Genomic DNA, 24,006 nt, shown 5'->3' on the forward strand with positions numbered 1-24,006 from the left:
ATTCGCACTTCTCCTTTTCATCCATCCTCAAATGGATTGGCTGAGAGAGCGGTTCAGACAGTGAAAGAAGGGTTAAAAAGAATAGTAGGAGATTCTTTAAGTACTAAACTGTCTAGATTCTTGTTTAAGTACCTCTTGACGCCACAAACAACTACACTAGAGAGACTAGCTGAATTGTTGGGGTGTAGACCTAAGTCAAAGCTGGATTTGCTACGTCCAGATACGAGGGCGAGAGTAATAGCAAAACAAGAGAAACAAAAAGAAGGTCATGATTTACATGCAAAAGAGAGAAAGTTGGGTCCAGGAGTACAGGTTTTTGTAAGAAACTTCAGTTCCGAATCAAAAGATTTGTGGTTACCAGGGGTGATCCAAGAACAGACAGGTCCTGTATCTTTTGTTGTTAAGTTGGAAACAGGAAGTGTGATTAGACGACATCAGGATCATGTTCATCTCAGACCAGTTGGGGGTTTAAATGTATCCAACATACCATTGTCCAATGTTCTGGGACTGTATCCAGCGTCTATGAGGAAGACAGATTCTTCTGAGCTGGAAGTGGTTCAAGAAGAGGACATATCTGAGATGGGTGGACAAGAGGACATCGCTGGGAAGTCAACAGAGGCGGAGATATCAAGGACATTTCCAGGGACACCAGAAAAAGGGGTACAAGAAGAGATACCAAGCATGGTTCCTAGATCTCAACGCACTCGTAAACCACCAGAGACTGAATATGTAAGGTGTGTTTTGAAATTACCTCATTCGCTGCCAGCCATTTCCTGATCGCTAAAGGCCTTCGCTGCCAGTGTTTCTCACCATTTTTACTGTTTTTTTAAGAGTCACAGAACGTTGCGTGCTAGGATGATGTCGACGCCAAAACAACCAAAACAAAGAGGAGACTCACCTCTAACATCAGGAAGAATCTGCGTGTTTTGAGCATTATCTGTTCTTTCATAATCCGTTGTTGAATTGTGATCCACAGACGCTTTTCCGGTTCGCGCCTCACATATTTTTACAGGAACGGCCCAAAACGATCTCCTAACACATGGATTTTCTGCTTCCTGGTCATGTGATGTGTGACGTATGGGATGAAGATTGGCTTCAGAGCTGAGATGTTTCTTCTCTCAGCGTGGGGGCTCGTTCCCATGGCCAAACAGTAAGAAAATGCAAATGATGACTGTAGTCGTCATTGGCAGTGAACTGTTGGATCTAAATTGATGACTTTAGTCATCAATGGCAGTGAATGAGTCAATGGGGGAGAAGTGTTGTAACCTGATTTATCCGCTAGGGGGAAGCATGTCCTTGGTCTGTGTATTATGATTGGTCTGTTCTGGTTATAGGATAGAAGATTCTGGAAGAAGCCAGGAGAACAAAATGAGGAGTTCTGTGGCATGTAACAAAGCTGTAAGGTTCAAGGTTTTGAAGTGCAAAATACATAGTGCTCGGTTGCTAAGTCTGTGGTCTTTTCCTGACTGGGATTACCACAAGAAGCAAAGTTTAAAGTCCTCCCCTAGTGTTCCTGTGCTCCAGGCTTTTCAATTAGTTTTGGTATTTTGAATTCTTGGACTTTGCTTTAGTTATTAAATCCTTTTTACGTTCATCCTCTGTCTCCTGCTCCTGCTCCCCACCTGCACATTGGCTTATCCACTACGCATCTTTACAGGACTCATTTCACATAACATGTTCTTAAATGGGATTGAAAACATTTAACTGTTTTAATAACAGCTGATGTTAGAAATATTTTACCATTCTCAGGTGGAGGTGTGGTAGCCACAGACCGAATAGCATGAAGTAGTGAATCTGTCACATTTTGCTTGCTGTTCCCTTGTTGCAATGTAGGTACCACTGCTGAAAGAAAGAAAAATCCAACATTTATAAATATTTAAAGAGTCAGGCCTAGGAATAAATGGGATGAAAGGTTAGAGGTAAAAGCAGCAGGTGAATGATTTAAAGAAGAGCTTCTAAAGCAGTGTAAGAATTAAAACTATACAGTGCAACTTATTCACAGTTTTTGTATATGAGTTTGTTAAGTGAAATTTCATCTGCTGAAGAGAACCAGCATATCCTGTATATTTACTGGCCAGAGGAAAGGACTGAATGGATTTTTATGTTTTTTTAACAGGGTGTTGAGTGGTTTGTACCTCACAAAGGATGACACAATTGGTGTAAAAACGATAAAAGATACATGTATCACAGTACTACTTCAGTCATGTAAAGTCCAACTATTTGCAATTCAGTTAATGCCTGAATGATATTTGTACTGTGACGTTTTAGTTTAAAGGGACACTAAAACCCTTTTCAAATAGACATTCTGGAATATGTGTGGACAATTCAGTCCGGTTTTTAACTGGAACTGTGTTTTCAGACACACTACTTTTGTACCAGAACTTGTCCTTTCAGCTGCCTTCACACAGCAGGGAAAAGTTCTGGATGTCTAAGGGGGAGGGCGCGGGAAGGCTGTACCTGGATATTGCGTAAACAAAAGGCGGCAGGCGTACATGCGTCATTTCCTCAAAGAAGAAGAAGAAAATATCATTTCTATAGCACCTCTCAAGATAAAAATCACGAGGTGCTTCACAAAAACAAAAACAAAAAATATAAAATTGTAAAAAATAGAAAAAAAGCATTTTGAAAATGTTTAAAAATATATTTAAAATGAGCAAGAATAAGCAATTGCGATTTAAAAGAAAAAATGTTAAGAAAGAGAGAGAGTGAATAGGAAAGAGGGAAATCAGTGGATCCAAACAAAGCTATTCAGTCAAACATGGCCGGCGAAGAGCTAGAATTCCTCTCACTGATCGCACTTATGTTAAGTATAATTCTGCGCACACAAAGACGCATAAGAGACCTGGATGATGAAGCTCAATTGTTAATAAAGGAATCACGGAAGCGGTGTGAAGCGCTCTGTCGCATGTCTAGGAGACGGTACCTTAGGAGGCGAGCTGCCATGGTTCGCCGCATGCTACAGGAGCAAGCTATCCGGCGTATATGGAAACATTCATGACCAAGTGGCGAAGTTTTCTGGTCAAACGTGTTGAAAAACTTTGGAGATGAGGAGTGGTATCAACATTTTTTTTTTATTTATTTTGTTTCATTTATTTATTTTTTTTTACCGTGTCCTGTCTGGCTGTGAAGCAAGCAGAATTGATGTCTGAATGCTGGTGACAAGCCTTACAGATTTATTCTCAGGTGGAGCATCAAAGCGTTTGCTTTTAATGTCACGCCTGATACTTAAAACTTTATTGTTATTGTTGTTGAATGCTTTGTAATTCCGACCAGACACGGAGACAAAGGTGAAAGAGAAAGGAAGAGAAAAGGTGGAGAGAGAGGAGGGGGGGGGGGGGGGGTCCACAAAAATAAACAATGAACAAGAGTCTGCTTCTAAACCTGCAGAAAAAGACAAAAAAAACAAAAGGACACAAAAAAGGGACACAACAACAATACAACAAGATCTACCTATCACTGCGTCAACTTGATGAAAAAAAAAACAAAAAAAACAATATATATATATATATATATATATATAAAATCAACATTGCTTAACTGAAGAATCACGATAATAAATCACAATGCATTAAGTGCCCCCCATAGTCTTAAGACATGTGTTGAACGTGCCCAAGCCCATACTTTTGAGAGCACCATGTGAGCACCTGTGTGTGTACACGCGCCTGTTTATTTAAGGTTTCTCTATAGGAGCGTCCAACAGAGAGTGTGAGGGACCACAGATCCGCCCCCCAAAGATGCGCAGGAGACGGGGGGAGCTCCAAGTCCCAGAGATCCAGGCGTTGCCCCAGAATGCAGGAACCCCAAGGAGACTGCAACCAGAAAGGCCCCCGCCCCCCTCGAGAGGCACAGAGGATCGCCCATTTTTGAATGTCTCGCTGGACCTTCAACTACCTGTTAAGTTTGGTTAGGCCGGCTTTGACACAGAAAACTACAAACTGGCGCAGGCCTTACGAACCTTCCCTCAGGCTAGCCGTTGTTATCTGGTGGTATGCCACGCCGTGCAAATACAGAACCATAAGCTGCCTGTTTGGTGTTGGTATGTCCACTGTCTGTGTATTTTTGCGAGAGGTGACAAGTGCTCTGAAGGACAGTTTGCTAGAACGTTTCATTTCATTACCAAAGCTGGACCAGCTACAGCTCACACTGGATGGATTTGTAGCACGCGGCTACCCAATGTGTGGTGGACCTATAGATGGAAGCCACATTCCAATCATTGCTCCGAGGGACGATCCAGCTTCATATCACAACAGAAAAGGCTGGCATTCCATTGTTCTACAGGCTGTTGTTGACCACCGTTTCTGGAAAGACTGCTTTTGTGAGAGCATGAATTTCTATGTTGCTGTCAAGAGCAAATATACATTTTATGCATCCCTTTGTTGTCTGGGGCTGTTATGTTGCAGCACTAATGAAATGCTTTGTTCAGTTTCACAGATGTTTATGTTGGTTGGCCTGGTCGAACACATGGCGCCAGAGTACTCAGCAACTCTACCATCTTCATCAAAGCCGAACAACAAGACGGCTACCTTTTCCCCCGTGAGGTATGCCTCAACCTCTAAATGTCCACACACACACACACACACACACACACACACACACACACACACACACACACACACACACACACACACACACACACACACACACCTCTAATCTTTGTTTTCTGTCCTTCTAGATGTCCAGAGACATCAATGGTGTAGAGGTATCGGTTCATCTGATCGGGGACGCGGCATATCCACTGAAGAAGTGGCTGATGAAGGGGTTCACACAACACCATCATCTGACGCCTGAACAAAACACCTTCAACTATCGTTTAAGCTCTGCTCGGATGGTTGTTGAAAATGCATTTGGGCGGCTTAAGGGGTGCTGGAAGTGTCTGGCCAAGCGTTGTGATGTGGACATTCACATTATACCGGACATTGTGATTGCTTGTTTTAATCTTCACAATGTCTGTGAGATCAACAAAGACAATTACCTTGCTGACTGGAATACTGATGCCACTGAACTACCTGAACCTAATGCAGAAGCTGTGTATGTACCTCCAGTTAGAGGGGCACAGCAAATTCGAGAGGCAATCATGTCTGTACTTTAACTGCATTTCAAAGTGATTGTGCTTCTTGTCCAAAACTGTGTTATACATTTTGGGACTGCAACGTCAGCTTCCCCTTATTAAAAAGCAAACTTTTAACAGTGTTAACCATTCTTCACACAGATCAGAATGCATTCATAATTTCACCCAAAAAGTTTTTATTTACCAAGCAAAATGTATAAATAGACACTGCAAACCGTTGCACATGAAACACTCCAAATAGCAGCAGCAGGAAACGGAGTCAATGTAAGTTCCACACAGTAACCGAATAACAGTTATAAATTTTGTCGTGCAAAATCTCACTTCTCAACTAAAAGAAAAGATTAATTAAAATGTGCAAAACATGTCAAAAAATTTTAAAACTCAATATCCCCCCCAAAAATACTTCTGGACTAAACGTTTGATATTCAAGGCTTGTATAAAAGAAACAAAAAAATAACCAACTAATTTTACTAGATTATACATATAGCAAAAGTTAAAAAAAGTGTAAAAAAAAATTGAAAATTAAAACTGAAATGTAACGGTCTCCAGATGGAGTACGTGGGGTGCAGCAGTCTGCACTGATGGAGCTCTGCAGGTCAGAATGTTACTTCAGCCAGAGTCTGAAGGCGGAGGGACAACTTCCCAGGCAATGAACTACAAATGGTGGTAGTTTGGGCCCGTCATCCATGCTGCGGCTGGGTGAACCTGTTCACAAGTTCACGCATCAAAAATGTTACATCTTGGAATGTAACTGCTTCTTGTTGCCTCAATGCTAAGTTTTCCCGCAGATAATGCTCTTCAAACTTCCTCTGCTCCTGCATCAATTCCCGGTCATGCTGATGGCTTCTCTCGTCCATCCGTTCTAAAGCTTCACTCCATTCTGTGTGGGAAAACTTGTCTCTCTTCCTCTTTTTTTTTTGCCTTGGAGTGCTGGATGCCGGCTGCAATGGGGTGCTGCATGATGGCCCTATTGAAAAAGACAGACATTAGTGTCACATATATGCTTTAGTGTTTCAAGGTATTTTGTGCAGTGGGGTGATTATCTGAATTTGGTGCAATACAGGTTTACCAAAAAGACAAACATTTAAACTCAACTCAGATATAGTAACAAAATATATGTTCAAAACGAGACACTTAATGTATGTCCTCCTATAATTTTTGGTGAGTTTTCCAATTACTAACCCCCAATGTCCACGTAATTTTAAAAAGTCACCCAGCGCTTTTCTCATCACGTGCTCAATAGGAGCAGTTTAGATACCAGAAGTTAAAAGCCTGCTGTTTAGGTCTTAGTTGTCTGCAATTAACATTTTTATAGCTACAAAATGTACATCTGCACACCCAGTCTTTCAACAGCATCTGCTTGCTAACGTGAATATTTACCTGCTATGGAAGAGCAGTCACTGTCCGACGCGGCTTGGGGCCTGTGGTTCTCGCTGCCGTCCATTGCGTCTTCTTGGGCCCTCTCAAGGGAGCTGCAGCTGGCCTCAGAGAAGTCCTCTGGTCGGTTGGAAGCCGCAGCCATGCTTCCACACACCACAGCAGGGTTTGTGGTTTTTTGAGCACCCCATATATTTTCACACAACTCGAAGTAGCTCCATTCCATCCTGTCATTGCCACTTTTCCTATTGTGGTCACATACCTCGTGGTATCGACACTTTAATGACTTGAGCTTCGATATGGCCTGCTGTTTGCTCCGGTGTGTTCCCAGTTCACGCAAATTCGTTATGAGGCGGTCGTAGGTGACAGAGTCTCGCTCTGTACCTTGGATGCTCTTCATAATTATCATGTCTCCCCTCACCGTGAGTAGGTCGCGAATCTCGGAATCTGTCCAGTTGTTCGACATGTTGGAGATGCTCTGCAGAAGATGTTCGCCTTCTTTCTACTGTGTTTTTGTGCTCAGGAGGGACATCACGTGATATACCTTCCTGGTCACGTGATATACGGTATACGTAATCTAGTTGCGCACAGCGTCCCCCGGTCCCCTCCTCCTTGTCCGGAACTCGACCCCACCAGTCTGAAGCAGCCACCCTGTCCGTGACAAGTCCGGACTTGTTACTAGGGGCTTTGTCCGGTTTAATTACTGAAAACGTTATCCGGATGTTTGTATTCAGACACAAAGGTCTTACGGACAGAGTCCGGAACATTTCCGTTTTTCATGGCCTGTCTGAAGGGGGCTTAAGTTACTCAAAAAAGGTTAAAAAAAAACACAACTGGGCTTCTTTGGTTCTTTGAAGATGTTTCACTTCTCACTGGAGGAGCTTTGTCAAATCTAACTGGAATATGGGAGAGTGAAGCTTATAAACTCTCCCATATTCCAGTTAGAATTGACAAAGCTCCTCGGATGAGAAGCGAAACATCTTCAAAGAACCAAAAAAGTCCAGGAGCCTTTTTTTTAACCTTTTCCTGGATTACCATGACCTGGATGACTGAGAACCTTCACCAGTATATGACTCAAAGTAGCTTTGGCTTGTTTTTTGCATCCCCATTGTCCGTTTTAAATCACTTGTAGAAATGTTAGCATTGCCTCTGCTCAGAAACACCTAACTTTCTCCTCAGTCTTCATTGCTTTCTACTGGAGCGGTTAATCACTCTTTTTAAGAAATCAGCTGTGTTCAAGCAGGGAGAGATTGAAAAAATGCAGGAACCATCCTCTAAAAAAACTCCCGCACAAGCATATCAGCTGGCCACATTGAGTTAGCCTTACACTCATAAGATAACAATTTTGTGAGATTTCAGAGTACCGGGCCGACCACTCTGAAGTTGCAAGTGTGGTATTCTGGACACAAGCAAGAGAGGAGGGTGAGTGATTTCTCACTAAACCTGTGTTATGGAAAAACGTATGTTATTAATTCTTGATCATGGACTAAATCAACTGAATGTAAATATATTGCTCTATGCCTCTCTGCACCCACACACTGTTTTCATACACACACACACAAACACACACACACACACACACACACATTCTTGTATTCATACACACAAAAAACGGGTTATTTCTTCAACCCAAATTCTGGGTTATTTGTGTTGGGTTGTATTTCTGGGTTAATTCTTCAGAGTTTTACACAAGTCTTGGGTAGTATGGTTTATTTTAACCCAATTTGGGGGTTTTTCGATGAGGTTACTTTTTCTGAGAGTAGGCTAACCCAAAAATTGGGTTAAATAAACATACAATCTTGTACTATTTTGTACCATATCCAATGTATATTAACACCAGTTTTATTTTACACAGGACTGATTAACAGTGTTGTTTTTAGATTGTTGTAATAGTTGCTATTTTTTGTTGTTATAGTTGTTGCTGTTTATTATTGTAAGATTGATGTTTTAATTATTTTTTTATTCTTTATTCTTTGGGGATTTAGTGTTTATTTTCCCCATCCAACCTGCACTCCAGTAGGTGTCGTGAGTGCGCAAGTTGCTTGCCAACTGAGGAGCTGACCGGAAAAGGAGGTGACAGGTGACGGGAAAAAAATGAAAGAAGGCACACAAGCCCTTTCACTTTCATTTTCCCTTTGTGACTGTGGTGACAGTGGCCATCGTGGTGTCTATTGTGGGTTAGATAATTACATTAAATTACAACATTAGCTAAATAACGTTTAAGCTAATTATTGCTAAATACCCTACATTTAGCAGAAGAGAGAAGATAACTTGCGGTCGCATGCGAAAGTGCCTTTTATTTGCTATGACTCGGAGCAGATTACACGGTAACACCGTAACATAACACTGCCTGAAACTTTTCACTTTCATTTTCGTCTTGTGATTTCATCATGGTGCCTGTTGTGGGTAAGATAATTACATTAAATGAGACTGTTAGCTAACTAACATTTAAGCTAAATATGCGCGCGCGCGAAACTGCATTTTATTAAAGTTAATACGCTACAACTCAACAGAATAGACGTTAACATCGTAACGTAATACCGCATGAGACTTTTCACTTTGATTTCCCTGTTGTGATTTAATCGTGGTGCCCATTGTTGGTAATAGAATTACACTAAATGAGAACTTTAGCTAACAAACGTTTAAGCTAACTATGCGCTTGCACGCAAAAGTGCCTTTAATGATCCGTGATAAGTTCAAGGTTTGTGAGTTACACTTTTTGAGCCAATAAAGGCTTCATGTCCTGGACCGCCATCTTAAATGCTTCCTTATGTGGCCCCAGTTACTTCATTTACCATCTTTAATGGAAAAATAATTCTAATGTGACACTCAGTTTTGATAATGATTGCTGTCTCTTTTGTTTCAGCCTATTTATGGACATCTTTGTGGCCAACAAACTGAGTGAGTGGCAGCTATCAGACAGTTTTAAAGGTGAGTGTATTGACTGGACAGATTTCTATTTGATAAAGTAAAATAATTTCAGGATTTCAACTGAAAAGGAGATGCTAACAGGGTTTTTCCAGGCTCAAATTGAGGCTGAGGTGGTACCATCCTGACAATGCGCCAGCACATGCGTACTCTGTGCATTCAACTGCCTCACTTTTTTAAAGGCAAAATATTATAAAAGGCTCAATAATATGCATTAGATTGGTGTTTAGTTCTTTTTTCCCATCTGATATTTATAGTTTAAAATATTTTTAAATATTTGACCTACATTTCAGTAACATTTTAGGTTTGTATTAATAACACTCATCTTAGTCAAAATAACACATAAATATATCCAGTAAAATATAATGCATTTCATTAACATGCATTTGTATTGGAAATGCTAATAACATTTAATTTCTGCTGCTAACAATGTAATTTAGGGTTGGGCCCCAAAATGCCTTGAAACGGCCCTGGGTGTGCGACTGAGTTTTGAAGGTGATCTGAATTGAATCACATGTAGAAATATTACATGTGTATAACTTATATATAACGGATTCATTCACCGGCACGCGCTGACAGAATGATCCGACCCAATAAAGGATCCAGCGGGGAGATTCTCCCCTGGGAGTGCCTACTGCAGTTTCTCTCCGCGGACCATCGGCCGGCCTCTCCTCCTCCAGCTTCGCCTCGCCGCAGACGACGTTACCGACCTTCAGCCTCTGCAATCCTCTCCACCCTCCCGGAGCCAGATGAGAGGTTGGACCGGGAGACTCTGCCAGACCGCTCCTGCTACGTCGGCACCAGAATGGCTGTGTGCTCCCCCGGAGTTGGCCCACGGCGTGGGGAAGGACGCCAGGCTCCACCGCAACCCTGTGTCCCAGGACGGAGCCGCAAGCTCGCCGCTGCCCCGGCTCGGCGCACCAGCTTGGACCCGCCCCCTGTCAGACCAGCAGTCCCATCTCCGGTTCAACCAGCGCCTCCGTCATCTGCAGGCGGAGGAACCACGCCTGCAGCCCAGCTGACAGAGCTCACCGGTCTCCAGGCAGAGCTTGGCCGGATCCGTCAGCTCGTCAGCCTCCGGGAATTCCAGCTGGACACCCTGTCCTCCCTGTATCTCCAGGGGAGGGTTTCTGTCCAGCCAGCGGCTCCCTCGTCTCAGAGCCAGAATCAATCAATCTATCAAAGCTTTATTTATAAAGCGCCTTCCGCAACCCTGTCAGGAAGCCCAAAGCGCTGAACATTGTACAGTTGTAAGTAATTATACTGAATAAATCAACAATAAAAGAAATTCAAATTACAAAATACAAATTACAAAATACAAAATGGAAATTACAAGATAGATGAAACATTCCGGTAAAATACAAATGTGTGAAACACAATTGGATTGAGTGGATGGATTGAGTGTACCATTGAAAACTGGAATGGATTCAACATAATAGAGGGCCATAATCAAACATGTTCTGGAAACGCCAAGCGGAGGAGGTGGGTTTGTAGGTGATTCTTAAAGACTGGCAGAGAAGGGGACAGCCTAACTGAGGGTGGCAACTGGTTCCAGAGTAACGGTGCTAGGACTGAGAAAGCCCGGTCCCCACGGGTACGACACCTAGATCGAGGGACAGCGAGCAGGCCTTGGTCAGAGGAGCGCAGAGCGCGTGATGGGGAATGTCTGTTCAGGAGTGTGGCCAGATAGGGGGGAGCACCACCCTGGAAGAAATGATAAACAAAGACGAGTATTTTGAATTGTGAGCGATAGGAAATCGGAAGCCAGTGCAGGGAGGCCAGAACTGGACTGATGTGGTCCCGTTTCCTGGTCCCAGTCAGGAACCTGGCAGCGCTGTTCTGCACAACCTGTAGGCGACGCAGTGTTGACTGACACAACCCTGCGTAGAGAGAGTTGCAGTAGTCAAGCCTAGAAATAACAAAGGCATGCAGTACCCGCTCCAGGTGGGCTCTCGACAGCATATGCTTGATTTTAGCAAGGCGTCTCAGGTGAAAGAAACTGGACCGGATCACAGGATTGATGTGAGCATCAAATTTAAGTCCTACATCAAGTTTCACCCCCAAACTGGTAACAACTGGTTTTGAGTAGGGAGAAAGAGGGCCAAGATCAGCATAGCGATCCACATTCCTGCTGTTGGGGTGAAACACAATGAGCTCTGTCTTTCCCTCATTCAGATGTAGATAGTTGGACATTAGCCAAGACTTCACCTCATTAACACAGGAGACAAAGGACTGAATAGAGTGACCTTTCTCCTGACACATTGGAGAGTAAATCTGGCAATCGTCAGCATACAGATGGAATGATAGGCCATGTTTACGAAAGATTGACCCCAGAGGTAGCAGATAAATGGCAAACAAAAGTGGACCAAGGATCGACCCCTGCGGGACCCCCCACCGGAGCCCCTCCCAAGAAGAAAAAACATCACCCAGTTTAACACAGAATGTCCTGTTTTGGAGACACGATCTAAACCAATCCAGAGCAGACCCTTTGATCCCAACCCATCGTTCCAAGCGATCGAGTAGAATCGCGTGGTCAACTGTGTCGAAGGCTGCTGTCAGGTCTAACAACAGAAGCAGCACAGATGTTCCGTGATCTAGTGATAGATAGATGTCATTTAGGACCCTCAGTAGAGCAGACTCCGTGCTATGGCCAGACCTGAACCCTGATTGGAAAACCTCAAACAGATCAGAGTCAGCTAAATGTGAGACCAGCTGCTGATAAACGACTTTCTCAAGCAGTTTTGATGTAAAAGGCAGGGTAGAGATAGGCCTGTAATTTTCTATCACAGAGACATCAGCACCAGGTTTCTTCAGGGTCGGCCGAATAACTGCTGCTTTCAAAGCAGCTGGGACCACACCTGTGCTGAGGCTTCCATTGATAATCTGACCAAGTGATGGGCCAAGGCACGGAAAGGCAGCCTTCCAGAGACGAGGCGGTAGAACATCAAGTGGAGAGCCAGATGGCTTCTGCCTCGCAACTAGCTTACTCAGCTCAGAGTATGAAACTGTATTGAGGGAGCTCAGGGTGGGTGGTGATGGATGAACTGGAACAGGGTCAACAGAGTTACCAGAAATGACTGCTCTAATGCCTGACACTTTATCAACAAAGAATCTGTGAAAAGCTTCAGAGTTTCCAGCAGCTGTAGGAGACATGGAGCTAGGCTCCTGATACACCAGAACTGAGTTTACCGTTTTGAAGAGAATCTTAGGATTATTGGAGTTTGTCTCAATGATGTCTGCAAAATAGGCCATTCTGGCAGCCCTCACAGCATCCTGATAAGCAACCAGAGATGCTCTGAACAACTCATGCGAGACCTGTAGGCCATCCTTTTTCCACTTTCTCTCAGAGGATCTACACGTCCGCCTACAAGGCCGTGTGACATCAGAGAGCCAAGGCTCCCTCCTAGGCCGAGACTTGCAAAGCTTGAGAGGGGCAACCACGTCCAGGACCTGATTACAAAGTACATCAAAGTGTTGTGAATAGTGATCAACGTTAGATGGATCTGGGTTAAAGGTCTCTAACCTTACAGACATACAGTCCACAAACTTTGAAATAGTTTCTGCATCCAGGGCTCTGAACCTAGTAGCTGGAGCTTCACACACAGGGACAGGACATGGCAATGTAACATCACAGAGTATTGGAGAGTGGTCAGAGAACACAGGAGGCAAAGTCACAAGGTTCATGACAGGGAGACCATAAGAGATAACCAGGTCCAGGGTGTGACCCCTGGCATGAGTTGGGGATGATACCCATTGAGTTAGATTGAATGACTCTAGCAAATTAAAAAAACCTTTAGCAAGCACATTGTCAGGACAGCAGATATGGATGTTAAAATCACCAAAAAATAGGACATAATCATATTTTAGGATGCAGTCTGCCACAAGATCACAGAAATCATTAAGGAAGTTAGAGTCAGTCTTTGGAGGGCGATAAATCAGCACAACGAGCAGGCGGGGGGAGATGCACAGTTCAAATAAGCACAGTTCAAAGGAAGAAAATGACATGGTGGGTGTAAGCTGTTTACAAGGACAGCTGGATTTAAAAACAACAACCAGCCCTCCACCTCTGCCCCGTGATCTGGGGATATTAAAACACGAGCAGCCAGGTGGTACCAGCTCGAGTAGGGAACTTGTGTCACCAAACGGGATCCAGGACTCACAGATGCAGAGAAAACCCAAGTCATGCTGAATAAAAAAAGTCACGAAGAATAAAAGTTTTGTTCAGCACCGACCTGGCATTGACTAGACCAAACCGGGTCTGCAGCGGGGCTGCAGCACAGAGATCGCGCACGGACCCAGTCCCCTCTAACTCTGTGCCCGTAACCGAGCGCAGATTCTCCCAGCAAACCCCAGTCTGGCGTGATCTTCGAGCCGATCGGCCGTGGCGCGGTGCCAGTTCACCCTCAGAGCCGGCCAAGTTCCCTGGGCAGGGCGCCGAGTTATCCAGGAGACAGAGGAGCAAGCCACCCAGCAGAGCTCGCCGGTCTTCGAGCTGAGCTGGACCGACTCCGTCAGATCCTCAGTCTCCAGGAGTTCCAGTTGGACAATCTATCCTCCCTGCTTTTCCAGTTACCGGCTCCACCAGGTCCCGCGCCACCAGTCCAGTCAGCGCCAGTTCTAGCGGTGGTCCCGGAGGTCGCACCGCATCCAGTTCCGGCGGTGGGCCCGGAGGTCGCACCGCGTCCGTTCCAGCCTATCCAAGCGGTCCCGTCTGCAGCAACTCCTTCTCCACTCCAGAAGCGGGCGGTCCAGAAGCCGGCAGTCCAGAAGCCGGTGGTCCAGAAGCCGACGGACCAGGAGCCGACGGACCAGAAGTCGATGGAAGTCGACACCCCCAGGCCAGAAGTCGATGCCTCCAGGCCAGAAGTCAATGCCCCCGGGCCAGAAGTCGACGACCCCGGGCCAGAAGTCGACGCCCCCACGCCAGAGGTCGACGCCCCCGGGCCAGAAGTTGACGCCCCCGGGCCAGAAGTCGATGCCCCCGGGCCAGAAGTCGACGCCCCCGGGACAGAGGTCAACGCCCCCGGGCCAGAAGTCGACACCTCCAATCTCGAGGTTGACGCATCCACTCCGGAGGTCAACGCTCTCTCCAGTACAGAGGTCGACGCTCTCTACAGTCCAGAGGTCGACGCTCTCTCCATTCCAGAGGCCGATGCTCCCTCCAGTCCAGAAGTCAACGCTCTTTCCAGTCCAGAGGTCGACGCTCCCTCGTGTCCAGAGGTTGACGCTCCCTTGTGTACAGAGGTCGACGCTCCCTCATGTCCAGAGGTTGACGCTCCCTCGTGTCCAGAGGTTGACGCTCCCTCGTGTCCAGAGGTCGACGCTCCCTCGTGTCCAGAGGTCGACGTCCCCTCTAGTCCGACGTCTCCAGTCCCGGAAGTCGCACCGTGTCCAGTTCCAGTGGTGGTCCCGAAGATCGCACCGTGTCCAGTTCCAGCAGTGGTCCCGAAGGTCGCACCATGTCCAATTCCAGCGGTGGTCCCGGAGGTCGCTCCGTGTCCAGTTCCAGCGGTGGTCCCCGAGGTCACACCATGTCCAGTTCCAGTTCCAGCAGTGGTTCCGGAGGTTGCACCGTATCCAGTCCAGCCCTTCCACGAGGCTCCAGTCCAGCCCTTCAACGAGGCTCCAGTCCAGCCCTTCCACGAGGCTCTGGCCCAGCCCTTCCGCGAGGCTCCGGTCCAGCCCTTCCACGAGGCTCCGGTCCAGCCCGTCCACGAGGGTCCGGTCTAGCCCGTCCAAGAGGCTCTGTCTCCGGTCCAGCCCGTCCAAGAGGCTTTGTCCCCGGTCCAGCCTGCCCAAGAGGCTTTGTCCCCGGTCCAGCCTGTCCATGAGACTTTGTCCCCTGTCCAAGAGACTTTGTCCCCGGTCCAGCCTGCAGAGACTTTGTCCCCGGTCCAGCCTGCAGAGAATTTGTCCCCGGTCCAGCCTACAGAGACAATGCCCATAGTTCCAACCAAAGGGTCGACGTCTCCAGTCCAAGAGGATGACGTCTTCCCCTCCTCTCAAGAGTCCCCGTCTACGTCCTCTCAAGTGTCTCCAGTGCCCCATGTGTTTCAGTCTCCTGTGTCCTGTCCTCACCTCCTCCTCTGCCGCAGACGCTGGCCCCTGAGAGCCCATCGTTGTCTCCTCCTCTGCCGCAGACGCAGGCCCCCAAGAGCCCGTCGTCGTCTCCTCCTCTGCCGCAGATGCAGGCCCCCAAGAGCCCGTCGTCGTCTCCTCCTCTACCACAGACGCAGGCCCCCGAGAGCCCGTCGTTGTCGCCTCCTCTGCCCTAGACGCAGGTTCCCTGGACTCTGCTGGTCCCTGTCTCCTCTTCATCGGCCCCTCGGTCCCTCTTGGCCCTCCCTCCGGGTCCCCCTTCTCCCGCCCTGCTCTGTGTTCCTGTGTGCGTCTGGTAGCCGCCCTTTGAGAGGGGGGGGGGGGGGTACTGTCACACCCTGTCCTGTCTCCCCATTTGGTTCAGCCTGTGTCTCTGTTGATTGCTCCCACCTGCCTCTCGTTTCCCAATCATTCAAGCTCCCAGTCCTCCTGTATTTAAACCCCTCCAGTTCTGTGTCTCTTGTTGCCTCATTGTTTGCATGTCCCGTGTGTCTGTGATTAAAATCCCTCTAAAACGTTTCTGCCTGTCTGCCTGCCTTCTCCCGTGCATTTGGATCCTCACCTCTGCTCCACTCACCGGCACGTCCTGACAAAATCTCCAGACTGGTTTCACCGTCAAAGACCTGTAGGACCCTTTTGGGGACAAGATCGGCTCCCTGACAATTGGACGACTGCCTTGACACGCCATGGAAGGACCCTGAAGTCTTCCTATTGAGAAGTTGAACTTTGCGCTACATGTTACGAGCTGTTATTACGCTCCGGACCTGGACTTCAAGATACTCATCAACGTAAGACTGAAAACATCCTGACCAACGGAAGAGGATTCCCACTTTCAAACCTATTCTCCAACCGGGACCCTCAGTCCACGGACAAGCCCTTTGATGAAGAATGCCTGGTTTTCCTCAGAGCTGCGTAAATTAATATTACACCTTCATTTTTCCTCATTCACAGAAAGATTCGTCTGCAACTTGGAGCTTTAAACTAAATTCACCTGATGTTTCAATACACTGCACTGATGTTTTCTGTGTATTAAATGGTTTTGCAAACCCTTCCCAATCTCCTTACAGGAACTACCATAAGTCGTAGAATTGTGCATCACTGTAAATTCATTTCAGTATGTATGAAATAGTTTTTCTTAAGGTTATAATTGTGTTGATTTAGCTGATTCTATTCTCTATCCCTGTGAACTGCTGTAAGATATTATTGTCAGTTGTGTTTGACTTATTTGTGTTTATTACCTTATTTGTACTTATTATTTCTCATCGGAATCATCATTATTATTTTATTTGTTCTTCTTATTTTGCTGATTTTTGTATGGAATGATTCTTTGGACAAGTTAACAGGATTGAGATTACGATCCGCAATAGACAAATGATTGCAGCACCTCATGCTGTGTTTGCCTTATCGTGTTGATTCTGAACCTTTCATATCTGATCGTAGTGTTAATTACTTTACTTATTATTTTTCTTGTTTTGATGCTTATCATTTTTTGTCTTGAGTTAATTGATTTGTAACCTATTGGCCCTTATGACTACTGAGATGATCACCTTTGCTGGTTTACCTCTTGTCACACCCTGTCCTGTCTCCCCGTTTGGTTCATCCTTGTGTCTCCGTTAATTGCTCCCACCTGCCCCTCGATTTCCAATCACCCTAGCTCCCGGCCCTCTTGTATTTAAACCCCTTCTGTTCTGTGTCTTGTGTCGGATCATTGTTTCTTTGTCAGCGTGTCTCCTAATAAAGCAGTGTTAAGCGTTCCTACCTGTCTGCCTGTCTTCCTCCTCGCATCTGGATCCTCGCCTGACCTCGGATTCATTCACCGGCACGCGGTGACAGAATGATCCGACCCAATAAAGGATCCAGCGGGGAGATTCTCCCCTGGGAGTGCCTACTGCAGTTTCTCTCCGCAGACCATCGGCCGGCCTCTCCTCCTCCTGCTTCGCCTCGCCGCAGACGACGTTACTGACCTTCAGCCTCGGCGATCCTCTCCAGAGTCAGAGGAGAGATTGGACTGGGAAACGCTTCCGGATCTCTCCAGCTACGTGGGCACCCGCCTGGCTGTGTGCGCCCCCGGAGTTGGCCCACGGCGTGGGGAAAGACGCCGGGCTCCACCGCAGCCCTGCGTCCCGGGACAGAGCTGCAAGCTTGCCGCTGCCCCTGCTCGGCGCAGCAGCTTGGACCCGCCCCCGGTCAGACCAGCAGTCCTGTCTCCGGCCCAATCGGCGCCTCTGTCATCTGCAGGCGGAGGAGCAGTGCCTGCAGCCCAGCTGACAGAGCTCGTCAGTCTCCAGGCGGAGCTTGGCCGGATCCGCCAGCTCGTCAGCCTCCAGGAGTCCCACCTGGACACTCTATCCTTCTCGAACCGCCAGGAGAGGGTCTCGGTCCAGCTGGCAGCTCCCTCATCTCAGAGCCAGAGGAGCGAACCCGAGGTTCACCCAGCGGAGCTCGCCGGGCTCCGAGCTGAGCTGGCCCAGCTCTATCGGACCCTCAGCCTCCAGGGCTCTTTGTGTGTGTGTGTGTGTGTGTGTGTGTGTGTGTGTGTGTGTGTGTGTGTGTGTGTGTGTGTGTGTGTGTGTGTGTGTGTGTCTGCTCTGTCCTCAATCCCCAGTGAGTCGCGGAGGATGGCTGCTTATACTGAGCCAGGATTCTCTGGAGGTTTCTTCCTGTTAAAAGGGAGTTTTCCTCTCCACTGTCGCTTTATGCTTGCTTAGTATGAGGATTGCTGTATAGTCACTGACACTAGTCAGTGATTTGATGCAATTTGCTGGGTTTCTTATATAGGAAACATTATTTCTGATTGGCTTAATGAACTGACCTGAATTGGAATGTTTATTATGTGAAGTGCCTTGAGACGACTCTTGTCGTGATTTGGCGCTATATAAATAAACTTGAATTGAATTGAATGGGTTCCTCATCGAAATGCATGTTGGTGGGATTGAGGAGCTCCTCAAAATATTCCTTCCACGAACCAACTATAACCCCAGTTGACGCCAGTAACTCCCCGTCCCTACTGTAAACAGTTTGAGGGAGTTGCTGCCTTTCTCCCCTGTGGCGCCAGATGGTTTGCCAGAATCTTTAGCCCCATTCCCACCTGTACCGGGTCGGCCCGGGCCGGGTAGCGTAGGTTGTTTACATATCTGGGTGGCCTGGAATTTTCCCTGGCCAACCAAGGCTCATTCTCAGCCCTCTTCTCGAGGGGGTCTGCTTCAGGCCGACCAGGGCCAACACACCCACTGCTGACAGCAAATTCACACCTTCCATTAGAGCAAGCCTCTGATTGGTGGGTAGAATCAGCCCACATGGGCTTAAGGCATGCTCAATTCATTATCATTCATTATCATGCTGATTACCTTTCTGCAGCCATTAACAAACACCAGAATAAACACCCCGAGGCTGCTTTTATTGTTGCTGCTGACTTCAGCCACACCAACTTAAAGACAGTCCTCTCCAGATTCCACCAACATGTCTCCTGCCACACTAAAGAAGACAAGACTTTAGACCATGCTTATTCCAACTTGGCTGGAGCCTACAAAGCAACACCCCTCCCCCACACTGGACAATCGGACCATCTCTCCCTGTTCCTCACACCTCGGTATTCACCACTCATCCAACGTGTGAAACCTGCTGTGAGGACAATTAAAGTGTGGTCAGAGGGGATAGACGCGGTGCTCCATGACAGATTTAAAAACACAGACTGGAATATGTTCACCAACACAGACCTGGACCAGTACGTCTCATCTGTACTGGATTACATCTCCGTAATCACAGACAGTGTCACCACCCAGAAAAGGATCACCATGTACCCCAATCAGAAGCCTTGGATGAACCGGGATGTTCGTCTCCTACTGAAGGCCCGCAACACCGCTTTTTAGGTCAAGAGATGCACACGCCTACAGTACAGCCAGGGCTAATCTAAAGAAGGGCATCAAAAAAGCCAAACACCATTACAAAAAGAAGATAGAAGAACACTTCTCCAACTCCAACCCCCGACGCATGTGGCAAGGACTCCAGACCATTACAGACTACAGGATCACCAAACCCTCCCCCGCATCCTCTGATGTTTCCTTCCTCAACGAGCTCAACAACTTTTTGAGCGAGGGAACCTCACAACCACAACCATAACAGACATGACGCCAGACCGCCAACCTCTGACTCTCTCCCCCACCGATGTACGAGCGATGCTGAGCAGGATCAATGTCCACAAGGCTGCAGGCCCTGATGGCATCCCTGGGCGTGGTTCTCAGAGCGTGTTCTGGGGAGCTTGCAGGAGTGCTCACACCCACGACTGCAGACCTGCTGATGGTTCCAACACCATCATTAAGTTTGCAGATGACACCATGGTGATTGGCCTCATCAGTGACAACGATGAGACCATCTACTGGGAGGAGGTGGACCATCTGACTGAGTGGTGTGACACAAACAACCTGCTGCTCAACACTGAGAAGACTAAGGAGCTCATCGTGCACTACAGAAGGAATGCTGACCCACATCCACCCATCCACATTAAGGGGACGGCAGTGGAGCGTGTGAGCAGCTTCAAGTTCCTGGGAGTCCACATCTCTGAGGATCTCACCTGGACTACCAACTGCTCCAAACTGGTCAAGAAGGCTCACCAGCGCCTCATCTTCTTGAGGACTCTCAGGAAGAACAACATGTCCTCAGACATCCTGGTGAACTTCTATCGCTGCACCATCAAGAGCATCCTAACCAACTGTATAACTGTCTGGTATGGGAACTGCTCCAACTCGGGCCGAAAGGCGTTGCAGAGGGTCTGGAAAACTGCCCAGCGCATCGCCGGAGCACCACTTCCTGCCATAAAGGACATCTACAGGAAGCGGTGTCTGAAAAGGGCTAGGAAAATCATCAGAGACCACAGTCACCCATCACATGCATTGATCACCCTGCTGCCCTCTGGGAGGCGCTACAGAAGCCTCCGGACTAAGACCACCAGGTACCGGAACAGTTTCTTCCCCACAGCTGTCAGACTCCTAAACTCTGCCTCCTGACATATGACCCACGTTAAACTCATGGACTACTTGTATTAACTACAGCCTGTACATACTCATGATTATAGAATATTCATAACATACTTCATACCGTGTACATTATAACATACATAATAGATCCATTTCTGTAATATACTTACACATCTATATTACTGCTAACATATATTGTAATACATCTATATCACGGCTAAAGCACTGTCTGGATGGATGCAAACTGAATTTCGTTGCCCTGTACCTGTACATTTGCAATGACAATAAAATTTAATTCTATTCTATTCTATTCTATATGGGGTGATTTTAACCTGTAAAGCACTTAAGACTTGTATTTTTTGTATATGAAAAGTGCTATACAAATAAAGTTTGATTGATTGATTGATCCCCTTGGCCAAGCAGCCAGAGCGCATGATCAGTCGGGTCACAGTGACAGGATGCTCAAACTGTCATACTAGCTTCACCAAAATCCTCCCACACATGACATGTCATGGTAAAAATTATCTTGGTTTAACCTCCATACCAAGCAAACACGATTTGCCAACCATAATAAAAAATCGACTGACCAGACTTCACATATCTTTAGTTTTGTTTGCCGAAATGTGTTAAAAAATGTGTTGTAAAGAAATGTGTTGGAATTTATTCCCCAGTAAATGCTCACTGATGGGTCTTCATGTTTGCTAAATCAATGATGAGATCTTTAAACTCAATGTTTCATCAACTAAGACTATTGCAAAAATTTAGCATTAATATACCTTTTTTCCAAGACGATAACGAGACGGAGATAAGCTAAACACAGCTCTTTGATTATCAAAGAGACAAGACATCTGAGTTTCCATCCGCAATTAGTGTGTGAAACTGATCTAAAATTAATATGTTGACCTAGCAGAATTATGCAGTATATGAGAACTGTCAATCCAATTATTGATACATACAGAAAAGATACATAAAGATGAAGACAAAATTGTTGGTACCCTTCGACCAATAAAAGAAAACCTAACAATGGTCACAGAAATAACTTGAATCTGTCAAAAGTAATATTAAAAGTTCTATGAAATTCTATCAAAGAAAGTCAGACATTGCTTTTCAACCATGCTTCAACAAAATTATTTTTAAAAGTATTTTTTTTTTTAAATATGAATAAATACACAATAATGTAATGAAATTAAATGAAAATGCCTCAAGATGAGGGCTTTCTTCAGAATTTTTTTTAGGTCAGATTAAACATTGCGATTATTTGGAATTATTAGTTACAGATAATAGTTAAATATTGACACAATTTTTAATTGCATGACAGAACTAACAAAAAGTTGATGTCAAATCACATTAAATCTAACCTTTCTCAACTTTACCTGCCTCAGTCAGCCCTGTGTAGCAGAGGCAAAGAATGGTCACCATCTTTAGCCAGACAGAAGACATGTCGACAGGGTTCAGTGAACTGATGCTTAGTGTTCAACCAAACAGCCCAACACCTAAGGGCAGCATGGTGATTCTGAGTGTCTGACGGGGGGGGGGGGGGGGGGGTTTAAACTTTTTTTTGGTGATTTTTTGTTTTATGCTATTTAATAATGTTCTAATAAAATTAACTCTGACTAGATGAAGGGGTTAAGAATTTGCATGTACAATAATAACTGAATTATCTCTGAGGGTCAATCACCCCTTAAAAATGTGCACAGTGGTTTAGTCCACAACTGCACGGAGCAGCTCCCATTGCACAAGATCTTGATAAAGCATCAGCCAGAGGAGCAGGAGGCAGGCCAAAGCCATCTCTTTCCCCCAAAGAAGTGCAATCTGGCTTTAAGGAAAGAAAAAAAGAAAAAGGAGAAATACTTATTAGAACAAAAGCACTTCCTAACAGTTTTTCTATTAGAGTAGCAAGCAGTTTGGACTGATATTTGGGCTCTCAGACTGAAAGTTGCCATCATGTTAGGTGTTACGTTTAGCATTTCTTTATTTTCAATATTCTTTAAATGAAGATTAATTATTTATTCGTTAGTAATATAATTATTACTGGCCACCAACAATAATTTTGAGGAGCTTGCATAAAAAAAAACTTTTGCTTTGTATGGATATCTCAGCTGATTCCCCGTGCTGATTAGGATAAATTTAGTGCTGATGGAGTCCTTGTAATCTTAGGATTGTGAAACTATAGAGTTAAAATTGCTTAAAAGAAACCGAGGAGGAAACTGGCGTTAAGGTCATAAATTATGACCCAAAATGACTGTTGATGAAAGGCAATGCTGGGAAAACCGGTGTAATCTGAATGCATATCTCAGCTCTTTTCCAGTGATAAGGACAGCTTTAGTTTTAATGGAGTCTTTGTTTTCTCAGGATTGTGAACATGCCAGTTTAATCACACTATCTGAAATTAAATGAAACAGAGGAGAAAAGTGACACTAATGACATAAATTATGGCCTAAATGAATGTGTGGAAAGACAGTCTTATTTTTATAAAACCTCTTGTCGATGCAAGTATGGAAAGCCGAAAGTGAAAAAAATGTATAAATGATTTACAAATGCAGCATTATTTATAAAAAAAAAAATTGTATATAATTAAATACACGATGAACAAAATAATTTATTTCTTTAAAAAATAATATATAGAAATCTTTCATTATTATTTTAATCATTTTATGGTCTGTTCATCATTATTTTTTTTATCTGTCAACCTTGACCTTCATTGTCAGTGAACAAGGCTCATGCTGATAACAAACATGATTGTTCCTTTGTTAAAACTGGACTTTGGCAGCGACTTTGGTTTTGGTTTCAGTCTTTTATACAAAACGCTGATTAGTTTTAGTTTACATTTTAGTCACGTCTATTTGTAATAGTTCCATTCTAGTTTTACTTGACAAAAACTAAAAGCAGTTTTACTCAAGTTTTAGGTGTTACTAAAGCAGTGGCGGCTTGCCAGTAGAGGGCGATAGGGCGCCGCCCTCCCAGTTTTTCCGTGTTTTTAATTTTTATTTTAAAAAATAAATAAATAAAATTAACAATAATCACATATTCTAAGTTAATTGTGTGTTTTGTAACAAAAATAAATCATATATATATATATATATATATATATCTATATTGGTCTCTGCCGGTCTCTGCCGAGCTCTGCCGAGCGGTGAGGCTGTGTGCTGTTTTTCAATCGCCCAAACAGGACGAGACCAGCTGTCCAATTGCTGACAAGAATATCAAAGGGTAGGAATGGGAATGTATACAATCAGCGTTGACGTTGTTTCAGAACGTTTCAGAAGCATGATGGGCGATGGAGCTACCGCCAAAGGATTCGTTGGTGTTCGGTAGAACTCGGCAGAGTCGTTTTTGGTCGTGACGCAGATGTAACATGGACGCCGCCGGTGACTACAACCAGCATGGATACCGGATCTCAGCAGCCACTGAATTCAGTTCGGTCTCCTCCAGTATCCGTTCGAGAGGAGAACTATGGTGGAAAAACTTAATGTCAAAGAGCTTGGACCAGATCAGCCCGACGTAAAGATAAGCCAGCAGGAGAAGGAGAGAGGTAAACTGTACACACTAGGCTTCTCCCGA

This window comes from Nothobranchius furzeri, chromosome 11 (assembly GCF_043380555.1).
Source record: "Nothobranchius furzeri strain GRZ-AD chromosome 11, NfurGRZ-RIMD1, whole genome shotgun sequence".
In the NCBI taxonomy this organism is placed as follows: Eukaryota; Metazoa; Chordata; class Actinopteri; order Cyprinodontiformes; family Nothobranchiidae; genus Nothobranchius; species Nothobranchius furzeri.